Genomic DNA, 19,064 nt, shown 5'->3' with positions numbered 1-19,064 from the left:
CTCTTTGGTTTAATATATTGCTGAAAATTCCTGCTGTGTTTTGAAATGCCCTAAATGACTCTTTCATTTCTTTAAGTTCTGTTAAATCCTTCCTTATTTTGTCTAGTTCTTTAGTGACTTTTTAATTAATTTCCTGCATTTTTTTTTTTTGGCTTCTTTTGTTGGTTTTCAACTTTCTCCTCAATCCCATTCATCTTATTTGCCATCCATATTCTGAATTCCATTTCTGTCATTTCAACAATTTCCTTACAGATAGAGTTCACTCCTGTAGCTCCATTGTGATCCCTTGGGGGTATTGATCTGTTATGATTTTTCATGTTGCCAGGGTTCTTTTCCTGGTTTCTTCTCATCCGAAGCCTCTTTTCTTGACTCAGGGCTAATAGGTTTGCAGAGCACCTGTCCTTTGCTAGGAACCCTCCGGCTTGATTGGAAGACAAGGAAGTCCCTAGGGGTGCTTCTCCCTCCCCCCATTCTGGAATGTTGATGCAGCAGAGGAGGGGTGTGTGCACTAGAAACCTGTAATGCAGCTGTTCTGATTTGTTCTGTTAACCTGGATTGCCTCTGTTCAAGCCTGTGCTGGATGCTATTTTTGCGGGGTGTTGGTTTGTTCACCAGATAGTTGTAGGATGTTTAAGTCGGGAGCTGGGCAAGACCCTCTTCGCTGAAAATGGTGTTGTGGGGATTGTTCTACCCAGGGTCTCTCCACAGAGTTGACAGTAGCAGCTGGGTGAAGCTATCTAGGCAGTGGGTGTGGGTTTCCAGGCTGTGGGTATTTGCTCAAATTAGGTCCCAGTGGACTGGTGGCTCAGGGCTGGGGGATCCCTCATAGGTTGTTGGACTTTGTAGCAGTTCCTCTGGCCCTGCAGTGGTGGTGGAGGCTCCAAGCTGGGGTCTTAGGGTCCATGTGTTGTGCTGGAGTCTTGGAGATGGTGTCCTGGGCCTGGAAGGAGCTCTGGAGGCAGAGGTGGAGCCTCAGGCTTCAGCATAAGAGCCTCAGAGCCAGGGCTGAGGAGGAGCCCAAAGGAGGGCTCCTGAGCAGGGTCTCTGAGCCAGAAGCAGGGCAGGGCAGCTGGCAGAGGGCCGAGCAGGCAGAAGGCAGCTGGTGCCTAGAGGGCAGAGTCAGGGCCCAAGTAAGTGGCAGGCTGTTCCACAGGTTCAGGGACTGTGCGGATGTCTAGTCATGCAGGCGAAGATCGATTCCAGCAGCCCAGGGACCACAGAGTTCTCCCCGACACCCCGGGACTCGCTGAAGCAGTTATCCAAAGCCTCCCAGGTCAGAGCCTGCTGTGCCCCAGTCAATTCCCACGCTCAGATGCCACCGTGCTGTAGGGGAGGGGCACCTGTGTTCCAGTATGTGACTGGGGAGCCCCCAGTTAGTCCACTCCGTCCCCAGCCCAGTGCCCACCTGATGCCGCGCGTCCCAAGAGCTCAAGATGGCTTTAGCTGCCGCCTGATTCCCATCGCGCCTGTTGCCTGGTGCGATGACTCCACACAGATTCCAGGCAGGTCCCTGGTCCGACCAGGTAGGGGTGTGTGGCAGTGGAGGCAGCCACCTCACAGTTAGCACAGCACCTGCAGGGTAAGCACGGTGCCCTGGCACTCTAGCCTCCTATTCTTCCTGGTGCATACTTTGATCTTGTTAAATACATCGCCCCATCGCCTTTTTTTCCCCACACTGATTGTCCAGTGTTGCTTCTCTGTGATTTCAGGATGTTGCTTCAGAGAAGAACAATCCATACATGGGCAGCTGAAATTTTCATTTCTTTCCCTGGGAGCGGCGTGCTGGCAGGCTGCTTCTAGTCTGCCATTTTTTTCTCTCGCCCTGAAATGAACTTTTGTTAATCAAATAAAATGTAAGAAGTTAGCAGATAAGACTGTATAAAAAAACAGATTGGCACAGGCAGAAAATCACGTGGAATATAATAATGCTACCAAACTGTCCTTGTGTATGAGAAGCTGCAGCCCGGCACACCGATCCACAGCTCGGGACAAACAGCCACCCTTGAATCTCAAGTTCGCTGCCAGGGGAAGGACCTCCCCAGCTCCCCCGCAGGCCCTTGCTGGAAATGCTTCCCTCCTCTCATTAATCTCGGGGCCAACACAGCTGTGGTTTCCAGGAAACAATGGAGACCCTGATGCCGCCACAGCCTCAGAAAACACTCATTTAAATGGATTGCTGTTGTCTAAAAAGTCAATTAACGAAAGAAAACAAAGTTAATCAACAAATTCTAGCACTTAGAACCTGCTTCAAATTTGCCTAAATGTTGATTAATTGCTATTAATTTTGCACAGTAAAGGCCAAGTTATCATTCGTTTCCATCTGCTCTTAAAAATGAATTTAATCTCTAAATATTAATGAAAAGTGTTCATTTATAACTGAGGAACTTTTTAGCTTTCTGGATATTACCATCGCTGATATAAATTTATCAGGAGGTTGTCGGCAAAATCAAATCACAGAGCAATAGAAATTCTCAGCAACTGGAAAATCAAATCCGGCTGAATACCAGGTTTTGTCCAGAGCCCACTAATTTCCCTCAGCACAGTCTACTCAGGTGAAGGAAGGAGGGTAGACCTTTTACTTTGATTGTGTGTGCAGACAAATTAGATGATTTATACTTAAACCACTCACTCCCTATAATAGGCATTTGTTGTTTTTTGCTCTCTTCCATTTTTCCAAAATCAACAGTACCCCAATTTTCTTTTGGGGGACACACTTCTCCCCCACCGTGTGCAATCCTGGTAGGGCTACAAATCAAGGTGCCTGCCTTCCCCCAAACAAAGCGTGAGCAGTTGACCTGAGCTTAGATAATTAGACCAGCTCTCCTGGGATTTTGCATCTTGATAGACGGAAAAAATGTTTAAACTGCATTCATTGCATCAGCGAGGCCCTGCAAAGACAATTGACTTTTTTCCTGCTGCATAGAAGCCTAAAGCTACCTGGATTCCTGCATTTTCAACCCTTTTACTCCAGCTTTTCTAGCATTTCTATGAACTATCCAATATCCTTGAAGTAAATTAGTTTCTTGATGAAGTTAGCCAGAGTACCTGATGCTTGCAACTAGAAATACACTTAACAGGACTTGAGCTTTCGTTGTGTATTGAGGAATGTTTTAGCTCCCAAAAGGGTAAGGGAGCAACTGAAAACAAGCTCACAGAGTTCAGCAGCCACTGGAGAAAAAGTTCAAAGCACTTATAAATACGATAGAAGGATGGCAACACAACAGGCCAATATGCTCAAATCAATATAGTAAAACCTATGTTTATGGGTATATATGATAATAAAATGAAAATCCAGAAAATCAGATTTTAAGGCAATTTTCAGAAGGAATGTGAGTTTAGATTAAGGGGTGAAAAGGACTTGGTTTAACAAGATGAAAGGGATGATCTACCAGATCAAATAAACTTGACAATTGCCAAATGTCATTTACAATGAGCATTACAAGATTAACTGAACACAAAGAAAAATAGGTTTGGACATTGCAGAACTATGTAATTAAATCACCAGGACTTTAACAATCAATTTGTCTGTGGTACATCTGGGTAGGTCAAGTGATGCACTTTAGTTTTCATCCACAAGAGGTATCCTGGGATATGTGTGATTTAAATGAAATGTATACCTTATAAAGAAAAATCTAATTTAGCATTTCTCATCAGTGTACAAATTTGGGTGGTTCAAAAACATCTAAACTCAAAATCTATCCCCCTTACCCTGGAAATATTAATATAATCTCTATAAATTGCAATAACTATTTGAAACCTACCTTTTAAAAAATCCTCCACTTGCATTTTTTTAATGTGAAGAAAAATAACTGAGTATAATAACTATGAATTTGTAAGAGAATATAAAAACATCAACTTTGGGTAGCAATATTTTGTCTGCTCTGCCCTGATATTGTTTGACCTCAACACAAATATCCTCTTGTAATAGACTTAGGCAAAATCAGGCCATTTGCCCTGCCTGTTTTCTTATGCTAGCTTCTCTTCTTCTATACTAGTCCTACCAAGAGATCTAGTCCCCTAGTTTTGGCCTTAACTGATTCTGACATTCCCAGCTTGCCTTCCATCCTCCAATGCTGCAGTTCCAGAGATGTCAAAGCTAAGCCTGCAAAGCTGTGATAGTTGGGACACTGTTATTAATACCTCTCATTCAGAGGCAGGGAGACTGGGGTATGGAGGGCCTTACCAGTCTGTGGCAGCTCAGCCTAGCACCCAGTACTATTGCTAATCAAGCACGCCCCGCTCTGCCTCCTAGACCCAGGGCAGGCTGGCACTCCTTGGCCTCCCTGTGCTGGGTAAGACCACATGGCTAGTCCTGGACAATGAGTCGTACACACAAAGGGCATGTGCCACTTCCAGGCTAGAAATGAAGCATGTAATTGCCAGTGAAATACCTTCCTCCAAGGCTCTTTTTCTCTCAGACAGAGAGAGCAGCAATACTCAATAGAGTGGCCGTCCTAGACAGAGGGTTCTGGAATGAGATGTGGAGCAAAGCACACAACTGACCTGCAGTGGACACAGAGCAGGAAGGACAAATCAAACTTTACAGTTAAAAGTCTCTGGGATTCAGGAGGTTTCTGCAGCCTGATGTCACCTATCTGACAGGTATAGGGTATTAAAATGCCAATGTCACCATCAATGCATTTTGAAGCAGCTCCCTCAAAAAGCAAAACCAAACTCTCACTTTTGTCTGGTAGGTCTTCAGTTCAGTTGTCTGGCATGATGCAAACAAATATCTATTTGTCCTGCCTATACTGAGCTTTGAAAAGACCACATTGATATAACACTGTTATGTTCAATCAGCCTCATGGGCCATGGAAGAAAGTGCCCTTTTCTTCAAAGTTTGCTCAATTCCCCTAGTAAAGTCAGAGAGTTTACTATGTGCTCAATGGTGAGTTGATCTCTATAAGGAATATAGGCCCCTTGGTTTAGCTGTAGAAGTGTTATTTACAAAGTCACAGCTTGTGAAAAGTAAAATAAGGACTTGCAAATTTCCATTGAATGTGGCCACCAGCAGGTAACTGTTGACTTCAATAAGAAGTAAATGTCCCCTGGGTAAGAAGGTTGTGTAGGCAGTGCCATACACTGGTTTGCGTCTCCTTCTCTGCCAAGTGTGGCTCTGCTGGTTCATAAGCACAAGGCACCTGTTCTTTGACTCTGAGCTTTGCTTCTGCTGTGGTTAGATATGAAATGCTAAGCTCCTTAAGGGGCTTGGCTATACATAAAAACTTTGTCAAAAGCAAAGTATTCCTGTAAACTGAACCAGGCTTGTTACAATGATGTGTGTTATAAGGTCAAAATGTCTCCTAAAATTTGGCACACACATGCACAATGAGTTATTAAAGGAATTAAGGATTAAGCTTCAAAGGGAATGGTTAAAACATTGTGAAAATGAGGTTAATGAAGATTCAGAGATTAGGGAGGGCTTGAACTGAGGCTTGAACGATGGATAGGTTTAAACTCACAGCATATGATAGACACCACCATGCTGGCTATGAACATTTTTGGACCACTCTCACTGGTTTCTCAATATGCTCATCTATTTAGTTACCAAAAGATAGTAACAAACGAGGCCTTTATCTTAGAGTAAAGCAATTCTCTACTCTTGAAAAAAAGTGTATAATATTAATATGTCTATGTCACATCCTATTAAGCAACCTTGGACAACATTTCAAATTTCTTTGAGCATCCATTTCCTAGTCTACAACAAGCAAGACTGGGATTACAAGATCTCTGCATTCCCTAACAGCTTGGTAATTCTCTGATGACTATATGCTATGATCTTATAGCCATCTATTTTCTTTAAATTTGCCACACACTCAAAAAAACTTTCATTACAATTGACATGCTATTCATCCTTCCTTTGGCCAAATGAAGAAAGAGGGAATAAAAAGCAACCACCACATTTAAATGGAAGAGTTATCAGTCATTCTTGTATATTGCAGCTGCTTAAGAAGCCATAGGGCAAAGGCATTTATATGGAAGATAAGCTCGTTGTGTTGAACAAATTAATGCTGGACTGTGAATTAAATGGCGTGTCTTCGGACAGCTAATTAGCTTTGTGCTGCTCAATTAACTTTTGAAAGGACATGTTGTGTTTCTTGATGGAATACAAAGCACACTTCAAGGCTATTGCTGCTCTGGATAATGTCAATTTCAAACCCAGCAGAAATGAGCAAGAAAGAAGCAAGGGCTTTGTAAACCCCAAACAATTCACACTGCCCGAAGAGCTTAAATCTCAAACCATAAATAACAAAATAACACATTTTCTTTTTAAACACATCTGGAAATCTCCAAAAGCTAACAAATATGAATTTAATTATAACAATTAATTGTATTTATAATTGTATAATTATTAATTATAATGATTAATTATATTTTCATAGCATCATTTATATTGTGAGCAAATATTTGAAAAATAAGGATTAACACTAAATTAAAATGCCCTTCTGTATTTGGTCTATAAGATGAAATGACAAACATCTCTTCTTTCATAAAATGAGAGGCAAAGCATTGCTGGTAGAAAGTGTTTAGCCTTTGGAATAAGAGAATGTTAAACAGAACTCATTTCAGGTTTTAACTCTGCTACTGACCCTGGGAAAATCACTTAACCTCTTTGTCTGCATTTCCTCACCTACAAAATGGGGTTGTAATTCTTATCTTGTAGGGTTATTATGAAGACTCCAAACGTCCAAGTGTAGTGTCAGCCCCATTAAACCCTATATCTTTGAGCTTCCTTTCTCTGTCCAGATGGGCTATGAATTGACCTAAGCCCATGTACAGGTTGTTTGTTAAATACAGGGAGCCTCCAATGACTAGGAATGTATCTGTTCCTGCAGACATATTGCTGCCAGATGCTGTGCTACAATAATCTTTTTTAAGTTTCAGATGGCTTTCTGCCACTCATACAAATACAGCAAGCAAACAAAGATCAGTCCCATTACCTGTTTCTATAAGTCTGGGATGTGCCAGCTTCTCTCCTAACACAACCTCTGAAGCCCCTAAAATGAAAAGTGGAAGTCCCAGGCCAACTCAACAGTGCTCTGAAAGCAGGATCTGCTAGTGTTCTTGTGCGATGAGGTGACAGATCCAGAGAGGGAAAAGGTCACCAGACCAAGCCAAATCCAGACTTCCAACATGCTGCACAGGTGTGCAAAGGGTAAGACACATATTTACAGTTCCCGCCACATCCACCACCACCCCCACCAAGATTTGCAAGATTCTAGCCTACGTGTTGCTTGATAAATCCAAAATCACAAAATGTGCTCTCCTGGACTTCCTTAAATGCCCATTTTCCTCGCTAAACTTGAACCCACAGAGTGTAATTTTTCAAATTTTCTTATCTTTCACCATCCCTTTCTGAGAACTGAGAACTGAACATTTGCCTTGTCCCTTACATCCCATTCTTGTTTTCTTGTTTCTTTTTCTCCTAGCTTGTGAGCCTGTTACACACAAACCTCTGCCATCTGCTGGAAAACAGGGCAGTTTCCCTCTCAGATGCCCCTCTGTCAGCCGGGGTTAAAGCCGGGCTCTTTTTTGCTCCATGTAAGTTCAGGGTTCTCCAAAAAAGTGATGTGTTATAGGGTTTGCCTGGTTCTTATACTTACTATCCAATCACATTCCTGGAACACTGATCATGTCCCCAGTGAAAAATTAGTTCCAGCATTCCCCAGGCAAACAAACCTCTCTGGTGCAGGTAGAAATAACAGCATGTAAAGCATGTGCGGAAGCCAGCTCTGGAGAGCAGATTACTAATGAGACTTCCTCAGGTGTTAACTAACAGCACATTCAGCACACTGTTTATGCAACACAACCTTAAAGCATGTGACAAACAATATAACAGCATCGCCAAGTTTTTCTGATCACACTTCCTTTTGTGACTTGTATTAATTTTTATAATTTATCTGATACAAAGAACAGAGACTACATGTGCTTACACAGGCCAGTTTGAATGAAAACAATGAATTTGTTTGAAAAGAAAAAAATTAACACAAGCCAATTGAATCTATTAGTTGCATTTTTACTTCAATAAAAAGGACAAGAATCCCACATGCGGGAACTCCTGGAAGGAGACACAGCCCCGTCCTCGTCCTCGGGGAGTGCCCAGACCAACACTACGGGAATTCCAGATGCATTGCAAGAGTCATCTTTGTAATGTCACTAGTGTGGCAATTCAGCTGCCACTGAATATATTGTAGGGACTGGAACCTTCCCTGGCACCCACTTCCTCAAGGACAAGTTAATGGACCAGCTAATTTTAAGTTTTGCATGTTTTCTAAAAATTTAGTATCCGGTGCGTATATAAAATATCACCTTTGCTGGAGAATGTGTTTGCATTTTTATAGCAGATATTTTTCTTTAGACTAAGCTATCATAATTGGAATTGCAGACATGGTGGCAGACCAATCAGAAGGTTATTTCTTGATTATGCTGGAAAAAAAAGAACTTTCTGTGCCCTTCCAATCATCTACCATGATTGGTTGCCTTTCCCATATAAAGGATCAGTCCTGCTTCCAAGGGATGAGTAATTGTGAAGAATAAAACACTTTTCTTATAAGAAGTCACAAAAATAACCATCTCTGCCATAACATCATTTCCCTTCCCTCATTCCACTATAATTTATGAAAATGATTTAAAACTTTGGACCTCAGTGAAAACTGCAAAATCCGGTCTGCAATTAGTTTTGTATGTTTAAGATTCCCTTCATCAGAGCAAATCATAATTCTTTGGAAGCAAAGTTAAGTCTTGAAAAAGATATGAATCTGCAAGTTTCCATTTTTAGAGAAATTGATTTATAAGAGAAAAGGACTTTAGTATGATTTCCTAGATAGAGAACTCCCTAAAATAAACCTTGGGAAAAGTGGCACAAAGTGGTGTTCTCAACACTGACAATCTACTTTGTTATTATGAGGTGCCAGGGACGGTGCTGGGTGACTTCACATGGATCAGGTCCTCAGTTTGGGGTGACAACTTTGTGTAATGTAATCTGCAACAACGTTGAGAATAAAGCATGACACTAGTGTGCAGTTCAGGTCTGTGAAATCATCCTTAAGAAGTTATTAATACTTCAAGTCGTGATCTCTCTGTTATTCTTGCTTGTGCTGCTCTTTGATTCGCATGACACCAGGCACTTTGTGGGACACAGCTAAGGCTTAGGGACCCTAATGGTGCACAGCTAATGATTAAGGAACAAATGCCATATGAAATCTGCAAGCTACTGTTAGGTCTGGGTGGAGGGCAAACAGGTGGCAAGGCAGGTAGAGGAAGTGGCTGAAGGTGGAGAGTGGGAGGTGGGATGGGGTAATGAAGAGATGTTGGCGAAGGGGTAATTCTGTTTAATAGAAGGAAGAAGTTCTGATGTTCAGTGGTACAATGGGGCAACTATGGTTGACAATAGTTTATTGTATTTCAGAATAGCTAGAAGTTTTCAGTTGCTCCCAACATAAAGCAATGATGAATGTTTCAGGCGAATCTTGTCCCAGTTACCCTGATTTGATCATTGTATGTTGTGTGCTCGTATCAAGATGTAACATGTAATCCATGAATATGTACAATTATTATGTATCAATAAAAAAAATTAAAAAAAGAAACTGCACTATCAGATATTTGTGGCAAGAGACTTTTCCCTGGACAGAGCATGCACAGTGAGGTCCTCCCAGGTGACTTTAACTGACCAGGGGCACATTACCATCTAATTAGCATTACGGTTTTGACCCTCAGTAGGTTTTGTGTGAAAGACTCCAGGAAGACACATGTGTAGAAAGGAAACTTATATAACCTCAACCTGTTATATAACCCCAACCTGTCAGTCACCCGAAGGAGGAAGGTGGCGACCAATCCCACCCAGGAGAGAAGTGAGACAAAGTAGTGAGCATATTAAAGACAGTGTGTGCTAAGCCTTCGGGGTCTTCACTCGCAGAGAATGACTCGTCTCTCCCTCTGAGACACACTTTCGTTTTGCAATAAACGCTGCATACGTGGGATCGATCGCTTTGTGTTTGCGATCCCTCCATTGTGGGCTCAACTGGGTACCAGTACTTATTCCTGACACTGGGAACTGAGGGCCAGGGAACAACAAGGCAGACCTAACACTACTGCCTCACATCTCCAAACCGGGGGAAAGTTGATGAGAAGGCAGTATGCGCTCTCTCACAACATTCCGTCTTGGTGATTGATGATACGGCAATGATTAAATATTTTCAAACTTGGAGTCTTTCATATATTGGTAGTGATCCCTTTAAATAAGTCACATGTACGTAATAAGTTAAGGATGTCATTCAAAAATTACAAAGGAAGTCAAAATCTGTTTACAGGACTCATCAGAAATGCAATGTATTCTTGTTGTCAGAAATGTAATACCAGATTGCATGTCAAACGTGCTTCTTGCACGACTCCTGTTTTGTTTTGATGATGTCTCTGTCTTAATGAACATAACAACATTTGGTGAGAAAACAGCTAAATGTGCTTGCACAGTTTTCACTGGGTATTATCGTGTTGGCTTCCACAGTCACATCTGTAGGGCCAAATAATAAAAAATAAACAGCTTGAGAGAAAAAAGACCACCAACCATTTTCTGAGGAGGTCTAATGGCTTGTGTGCATATTCTTGGTTTGCTGGCCAAATTGAATACCATCTAAATGAGATTATTTTCTTTTATAGATTCCACCCAGAATTCCAAGCTCTTTTTAGTAAAAGAAACTTAGGGAGTCTCATGTTAGTGGTGACCTCTGATACAATATAGTGTAGAGATTCAAAGTTACAAATTAGGATTTCTGCTCACCTGGAACAGAAATGCAGAAACAGGTGAGTTACCTCATCAACTCTCCCTCTATCCTGTCAGTACAGTGCCTTTGAGATCTCGCTGGTCTAATCTTAGACTGGCAATTTTATTATTTCTCATTATTTGCTTTATTTATTTATTCAACATATATTTTTAAGAGCCTACTATATGCCAGGTTCTGGGAACACCACAGTGATCTGAACTCGATGAAGTCCCTCCCATCAGGGGATTCACATTGTAGTGGAGCAGAGAATCACAGCCAAATGCCACAGTCCAACACGTCAAACTTCTGCACACGTAACATAGGGCAGACCCGGAGCTGGGATTTGACCTAGACAAGGAGGTCAAGGAGGGACGATAAGAGGAAGGGGTCATTGACTCTGAAAGTACAGAAATTGAAATGTGAAGAGTACCGTGGGTGCAGAGTGCCTGTCTCCAGAAGGAGCATGGTGACCACAAGAGACAAAAGGGGAACAGTGTGTGGCTGAAACAGAACCTGGGAGGGAGAACATGGTGCAAAATAAGCTGGAGAGGAAGCAGGAGCCGGACTGGCCAGGCCATGCTGGTCAGTTTAAGAATTTTGTCTGCATCTCATGAGCAATGGGAAGCCACGAAGGGAAGAGTCATGATGAGCCTTAGGATTTTTCAAGACGAGTGCAAGGAAGACAACCGATTGGAAGGGGGCCAGAGTATGTCCTAGCAGATCAGCTAGGAGGCTCTCAGGCCAGGCAGAAGATGACAATGGCTTAGACTAGTGGGTGGCAGTAGGGAGGAGATGGATAGATCTGAGAGAATTTCTCCCATCCACTTCCTTTGCCCAACCTGTGCCCTCCATTCTAAATAGCTGTGCTTTTGTCTACATTGATTTTCTTGCCTGCTTAATGCTCCCGTCTACAGTACCAGCTTTTAGTGCTGTGCTTTACAATAAGGACTCAGTGTACATTTGTGTTATGAATGAGTAGTTCCCACTTTCATTATGCTCTTCCCTGCACCATAAAATTCCCGCAGTTCAATTTGTCCTAGAAGTGTGCCGTGTAGGGGAACACACAGAGAGGTCACAGAACTGGCCCAGGGGCCCCAAGAGCAAAACAGGAGAGTCCCCCTCACCCCATCCCCAAGCCTCAGCCTTCAATCCAGGTGCTAAGGAAAGCCAGGCTGGGGATGAGAGGTCAGGAGAAGGTGGAGACGAGGAATGGATTTCATGGCTCTGGGCAGAGTTTTCTCCATAACACCTGCTGCCATGCCACTAGCTTCCATCTCTGAAACCACCTTGATGTGATTTCCATATGTTGTTAGAATCTTTTCTGGATCTCAAATGGACTTTTAACAGTCTAGTCGTCCATTTCCAAGACTATATGATAGCCTTAATTCTACCAGATAACTCCTAGCCAAGTAATGAAAATATAAGTAGGAAACATTTTTTTAAAGGTCTTTTATCTGCATTACTGCTTTTGATACTTACAACAACCCCATGAGGTAGTCAAAACTGGGACTGATTCCTCCAGAAGTGGCTTAAGAATGTAACTAACTCTTTCAGACAACAGTACAATGAAGCACTGCTTGTATGACTAGTTGGGAAGACACAGTGCGGCCCCCTAAAGACCCTTGGCCAACCCAAGCCCAGGTTCTGCACACCTGGATCGCATCTCATTTCCTCACAAATTCTTCCTCTCAAAAATGTTTAGGTTTCTGTGATGATACTTTAGAAAGTTTAATTTTATCCATTTCATTTAAACAATGATCTTAAACTGGAAATAACGTTCTCAGCTCTTGTTAAGCATACCCGTCTTCTCTTATGTCTAGAAAGTATTTCCACTGCATTTCTCTATTTGAACTACTTACCACAAGGGAGATGTTCTCTTGCACTAATTACAGAGGAAAGCATGCATGGTGGGTGGTATAAAGCCGGCTTTGACACTTTCCACACTTTGTCTGACTAGTAAAATTGATAAAAGCAGCAAAGAATCTTAGAGTTAGAGAGGCCCTTAGTGGATATGCAGTCAGTCCACACTCTTGATGCCTTTGTCAATATCAATGGACAGTATATGCACATGCACGTGTGTGTCCAGAAATGTTACATCTAAGTTGTCCTTTTGGGAATCCAAAGGCTCATGCCAGTGATGCTGCTATTGCTGAAAACATTTTGGAAATCATTTCTTTGGGAACCGTCTTTAGAGCCAGTTTATAAGCTACAGAAAAAAAGTGATAACTTTGCCTTAAAGAAGTCATGGTCTGTTTTGACCCTGAACAACTTTACACTGGAGGATTAATGACAGACGGCATTTGTCAATAAGCACATCCATCGTCAAAAAATAAAGATTTGGGCAGGGCATGGTGGCTCATGCCTGTAATCCTAGCACTCTGGGAGGCCAAGGCGGGTGGATTGTTTGAGCTCAGGAGTTCGAGACCAGCCTGAGCAAGAGCGAGACCCCATCTCTACTAAAAATACAAAGAAATTATATGGTAAAAATATATATAGAAAAAATTAGCCGGGCATGGTGGCACATCCCCATAGTCCCAGCTACTTGGGAGGCTGAGGCAGGAGGATTGCTTGAGCCCAGGAGTTTGAGGTTGCTGTGAGCTAGGCTGATGCCATGGCACTCTAGCCTGGGCAACAGAGTGAGACTCTGTCTCAAAAATAAATAAATAAATAAAGATTTGCTGCCGCTGAGGAGTAACAGGATGATGCAGGTACAGGTGTTGCAGGCCACCAAGGCCCTCCCAAAATGTAACAGCAGCTGCACTCTGATGGGTCCAGAGCCTCCCAAGTGCCTTCATGGAAAAGGTCACATTCACTTGGATGTAGAAGTTCTAGTGTCTCTACTTCCAAAACACGTCTGCTGTCATGTCAGAGTCACACTTTGAACCTCAGTTTATTTCTCCACATTTGTAGGGTTCCAACCACTATTGACATCTTCTTTCTCTGCTCGCTCAACAATGTCTGCACCAAAGAGCACAGTCTAGTCTATCACAACAAAGCTTGGTAACTGGCACGCTGCAACTCTTAAGGAACTGTGGCCACAATGATAAAATCCCTGTCTAGCGATTTTACTGTGTTCATTAACATGTGGGAAGTGGCCGTGTATTACATCAGTCTAGTTAACTATAAAGATTAAAATATGTGTAACATGTAAAATTGTCCACTGGGAATTAGGCCAGTGTCAGAGAGAGGGAAACGGGTGCAGAAATGTTTGTCTTAGCTAGGAAACCGTGATTTTCGGTCTTATTCTAAAAATAAGAAATACCTTCAGAATTTTTCAGAGACCACATCTCTTCTCAGCTCATCTTATCTCAGCCAAAAATGTATCTTTGGATCCACCTAGTCGTTTCATTTTTAAGAATTCTTAGGTAAATAAACTAAGAGCTTCATGCTTTATCTAAATGTATGCTTATCACAGAAATGTTTGTAAGAGTGAAAAAATAAAAACAACAATCCAAATCAAGAGGTTGAATTAAAAAATTACAGTAAGTGCAATATTTTGCCGCTCCTAGAAATCATGTTTTTGTCAAGAATTTAATGACAAGGGGGAAAGCTCTCTCGCCCCACCATGAGTCCTAAGAAGCAGACAGCCCAATACGCAAGCATCTTTCCAACCGAGTCACCCTTCGCCTCAGAGCCCACTTTTGTCTCAAAATGCCTCAAAAATTATAATTTACGGAGGTGACTGAGTGATGGCATTGAGAAGTGAATGCCATAGACAAAAGATGGTTATTATTTACATTTCCCGAGAGGAGAGGGGCACATGGCAGGGCACCAGGTTTGGTCAGAAAGCCAAAGGGGTGAGAGGAAAGCATGGTCCAGAGCCTTTACTGTGTTTTCCTGGGAAAGCAAGGCAAGGCAGAGGAAACGGCTTGGGAATGGTGAGGGGGAGTGAGGTCGGAGCACTCAGAGCCCAGGTACTTGTCTGGTACCTGGGCCTGGCTGCCTCCGGCAGAGGAAATTGCCTCCTGGAGTCTAAGAGGCTGATAAAGGAGGTAGTTCAGGGGTGGGCTCTGGATGGGCTAGTTTGCACATGAAAGGCTCCAAGGAGCCCTTTGCTGTCTCTAAGCCCTGGGAGGGACAGTCTTTCCCCAGTCAGCAAGGCCACAAATGTCACACCACCAAGGATACAGAAAATGAAAAAATACAGCTATTGCAAGTTCTATAAAGAAGCAGCTGCCCTCAAAGCCTCTGAACCACCAAACAAAGCTCTGCCTTATCCTAGGCGTGCTCATCTCCTTCTCTGGGAAATTATCAGACTCACTCCACTGGCCTCCGTCATGACACCGGCTCCCCAGCTCCGCAATCTTTTACAAAATGTTTGCAATTCCGATATAATTTCTAGCCCTGTGCCTTACTGCTGTCCCCACTGGATTGAGGGCGGGACCATCATTCTGTTTGTTACCGTATCTACCACAATGCCTGACGCAGTAGGTGCTTCATAGAAAGTGCACCTTTGCCAAGGGGGCGGTTTTGAGCAGACCCACCCCTATTGCTAGCTAGTGAATTATCAAAGACCCTGGTATGAGCACTTTGTGAAGCAGAATGAGCGTCAGGGGAGTGCAGGTACCCCTCAAAACTGCGGCAAAATTTGTTGGACACATATACATGGGACTATGCATTCTTCCTGCCTGAGGTTTCAAGGCTTTCAAATACTCTGTCACTCCAAGCACAGTTAAAAACCTGTGCTTAAAATAACTTTGCCAAGTTGCCAGATTGCCCAGATCAAATTTAGAGAATTGCCCAAATCAATTTCTAGATGATGGACAGATTACAAGGTGGGAGGAAGGGCAGAGTTGGGTGCAGTAGAAAAAAAATGTGCTTCCTGAATGAAACTCAACCCAGCAATGGGGACAGGGGGCTAAAACCCCTCTCCACTGGATAGCCAAGCTAAGGCTCTAGAATCTGTTTTTGTCTCACAGTTGACAGTTGCAGCCACCGAATGGGAACAGATGAGACAGGCGAACATCGTGTGCGATTAGGCCAACATGGAGCCATTCACATTTGGAGGCTTGTTAGGCAATTTCACATTCTTCTGGAGTTAAGGCAACTGATGGGCTGTAACATGAGACAATTGGTGCCGCTGAAGCATGGAGGTCCCCTGAGAGATGACAGACAGACTGCGGGAACAGCCAGCCCAGGGCCTGTGCCTGAGAGCAGACAGTATAAATGTGAGTAATAACGCGGTACCCGTTTGCAGAACGACAGCCTGTTCCAGCAAACTGACAGTAACAATTTTCCCAAAGTATAACTCTTAATGATTTGGAAGGAAAAAAATGAACTGCATTTTCTTTTTGGTTGTCAATGATAGGTAGTGTGTGTTAAAGTTTTTCTGTTTGGGAAGCAGTGGATATTTGGGGGGAAATTGAAATGCATCAGTGTATTTTTTTAATTGACTTTCATTCAGGTTTAAAAGCATAAAAAAGTGCAATAGGTAGCCTGGGAAATGTCTGTAATAGTTTTCCCTATACATTTATGAGACTCTGTATCCACCCTCATTCCCTACAATAAGCTCAGTCCTGACTCACCCCCACTCATGATTTCTATTTCCTCAGCTCTTATGTCTTCTCTGACTCTGCTTGGGCCGAGCTCACCAGTGGTCTTCTTTTGGCATGTCAGTTGCAGTTAAAAGATTCTATTAACATGATTTTGCTCCCGGGAGCTTGGCAGTCCAGGAAAGAGTTATATTAGGAAACCAACGAATTACTTCAGGTTCGTGGAGGACCAGGGGCAAGGGAGGAAGAGTAACTTCCAGCTCCAGCAGCTGGGCAGCTCGCCCACCCAGAGGGCAAGGAGACTCAGGCTGAGGATGATGCCTAAGGCTGGATTCCCCTGGAGGCGCTGGTCGGGGAGCCCAGTGTTGTAAATTTCCAGAGAGACAGAACAAAATAAGCATCATTCATAAATGTTAAATGCTGCATTCTTGCACACACCTTTGTATTTTTTTTCAGAGTACATTCACTCCCTCTATATAAAAGGAGCACAATTTAATTGAAAGGGTTGTACTTACAAACTTGAGTGAGGCAAGTACCAGGATAGGGTTTTCTATTGCACGCATTACTCAGCCAGAAGTTATCAGTTTGTGTTTTAAAATCTGAAAATGGCCCTGAGTCAAATAGTTCTGTCCAAATGACATGTACCTATCTTTGAACACGCTGTTGCCCTTTTCTCCTAGATAATTCCTACTCCTCTCCTTTAGGAAACTTTACCTGCTCTGCCTCCCAAGGTTGGATTGGATGACCGTCTTACCTCCTGCTTACCACTGCCTAGAACTCAGAAAGGATCATTAGGATAGAGAGAGCTGAGTTTGCCTTGACTGGCAGACTGCAACATCATGGGCAATGACAGTGGTCACCTCTATCCCCAGTGCCTGTTGTAATGTCTGGCAAAGAGTAGGCACTCAGTACATTTTGTGGAATGTATGAAAGGAATAGTATTATTATTAGCCAACAATAGCACCAATTCAAGTTCACAAACATTCTAAAACAAAAGCACTGAACTGTGCAATGAAGTGAAATCACTGAGTTTTTATCAGGAACCGAGGTGACTAATGCTCAACATTTAGGACATGCTCGATAGAGGAAAAATATAAGTCCTGAAATCAGTTTAATGTCTCTTGGGCTGATGACACAGATCTGCTCTCTGTCTTCATTTAGCTTCATAGCAGTAGGTTACCAGGACACTATTTGAAAGGGTGTCATATTCTTTTATTGAATATTCAATAAAAGTGTATTAAAAATGAAATGCCAGAGTCCACAGGAAGCATTGTACACTCTTATTATTTGTTCCACCATAAAGTAAAATCCTATTTTAAAAGCATGTCTTCAGTTCTAAGCTCGCCAGCTAAGCTCAGTGCTATGTGACACAGACCCCCTGGTTCCTCTGGAAAATGAGTGTTCTTCCCTGGCAATATGAGAACCTCTGTAGTTCATAAAACCACCGTCTGCCAGAAACAGGAGAACTAGGTAACACGTTCTTGGGAAGAGTCGATGTTATTGGCCTTGGAAAGAAGGGAGTAGAGTGCAGACCCAGAGTGGGCACTCAGGAGTAATAAATAAATAAGTGCATAGAACTGAGCAGCATCAGTCAGTTCTCTGCACCCCCAACAGATCTCTCTCCCACTGTCCCCAGCCTAGTGGGGTGGGGTCCGTGGAAAGAGTCCTCTGATCTCTCTGGCTTCTCTAAGATTCCCTACCCTACCTCCAAAAGCATTTCACCTTTCCTTCTACCTCCCCAACAAACCCTATAGGTTTTTCCGAGCAATTATACTCTTGGAAAACCAAAAACAGAAGAACTAACAGGCTGCTTCCACCTTCTACCCTGCCAAGTAGCTCTTCTGAATCAAGGAAGTGCAGAGCCAGTTATCTGCATGAAGGGGAGGACAGAAACAGAAAAGATGTACCAATTAACATCTCATTATATATCACAAACCACACACATAAGTACACAGAGAAGGATATAGTATGTCTCTCATATTATAGAGAAATGCACATAACCCAGAGCCTTGGTTATGTTATATGTGGGGTTGTTATTAGTGTGAAGAGGCCGACTCAATGCAGAGATGCTGCTAGACTTCAAGGTGAGCGTGTGGAATCTGAACCCTGCCAGCCTTCTCTGGGCTTCTGCTGAGCAGCTCACACACCTGCTGGTCCTTGCCAGCAGGATTAGGACCGAAGCTCTCACCTTGGCTGCCCACAGTAGTCAATCCAATTGCCCAGCTCTAGAAGGTATCTGCCCTTACCACTCCTCTTCAGGAAGCAGAAATGAAGCCCTTTGTGAGTCACAGGCTTGACAGATCCTTCAGTGAATGACAGTGACAGGAACAAGGCTAATTGCTGAGCAGAAACAAGGAACATGTTAGCCATAGCCCAGAGCTGCCGCACTCTCCTCTGCGGAATAACACAAGTGACTCCAACAATCTCACCCTGAGTGATTGATTGATTGATTGGTTTTTAATAGACACACTGTAATTGTATATATTTATGGGGTACAATTTGATGTTTTGCTACATATCTATGTGGTATAATGATCGAATTAGGATAGTTAGTGTATCCATTACCACATGCATGTATCATTTCTTTGTGATGTGAACATTCAAAAGCCTCTCTTCTAGCTACTTTGTAATATACAGTATTTTACTGATAACTATAGTCACCCTACTGTGTAAGTACCAGAATTTATTCCTCCTATCTAATTGTGACTTTGTTCCCATTGACCAACCTCTCCCCATGTGCTGCCCTCCTTTCTCTTCTACTCTTACCTTGATTTTTAAAGGAAAATGTTAATCGTGGGGGAGGGAGCTTTTTT

This window comes from Lemur catta, chromosome 8 (assembly GCF_020740605.2).
Source record: "Lemur catta isolate mLemCat1 chromosome 8, mLemCat1.pri, whole genome shotgun sequence".
Lineage (NCBI taxonomy): Eukaryota > Metazoa > Chordata > Mammalia > Primates > Lemuridae > Lemur > Lemur catta.
Note: the sequence above shows the minus strand (reverse complement) of the source record.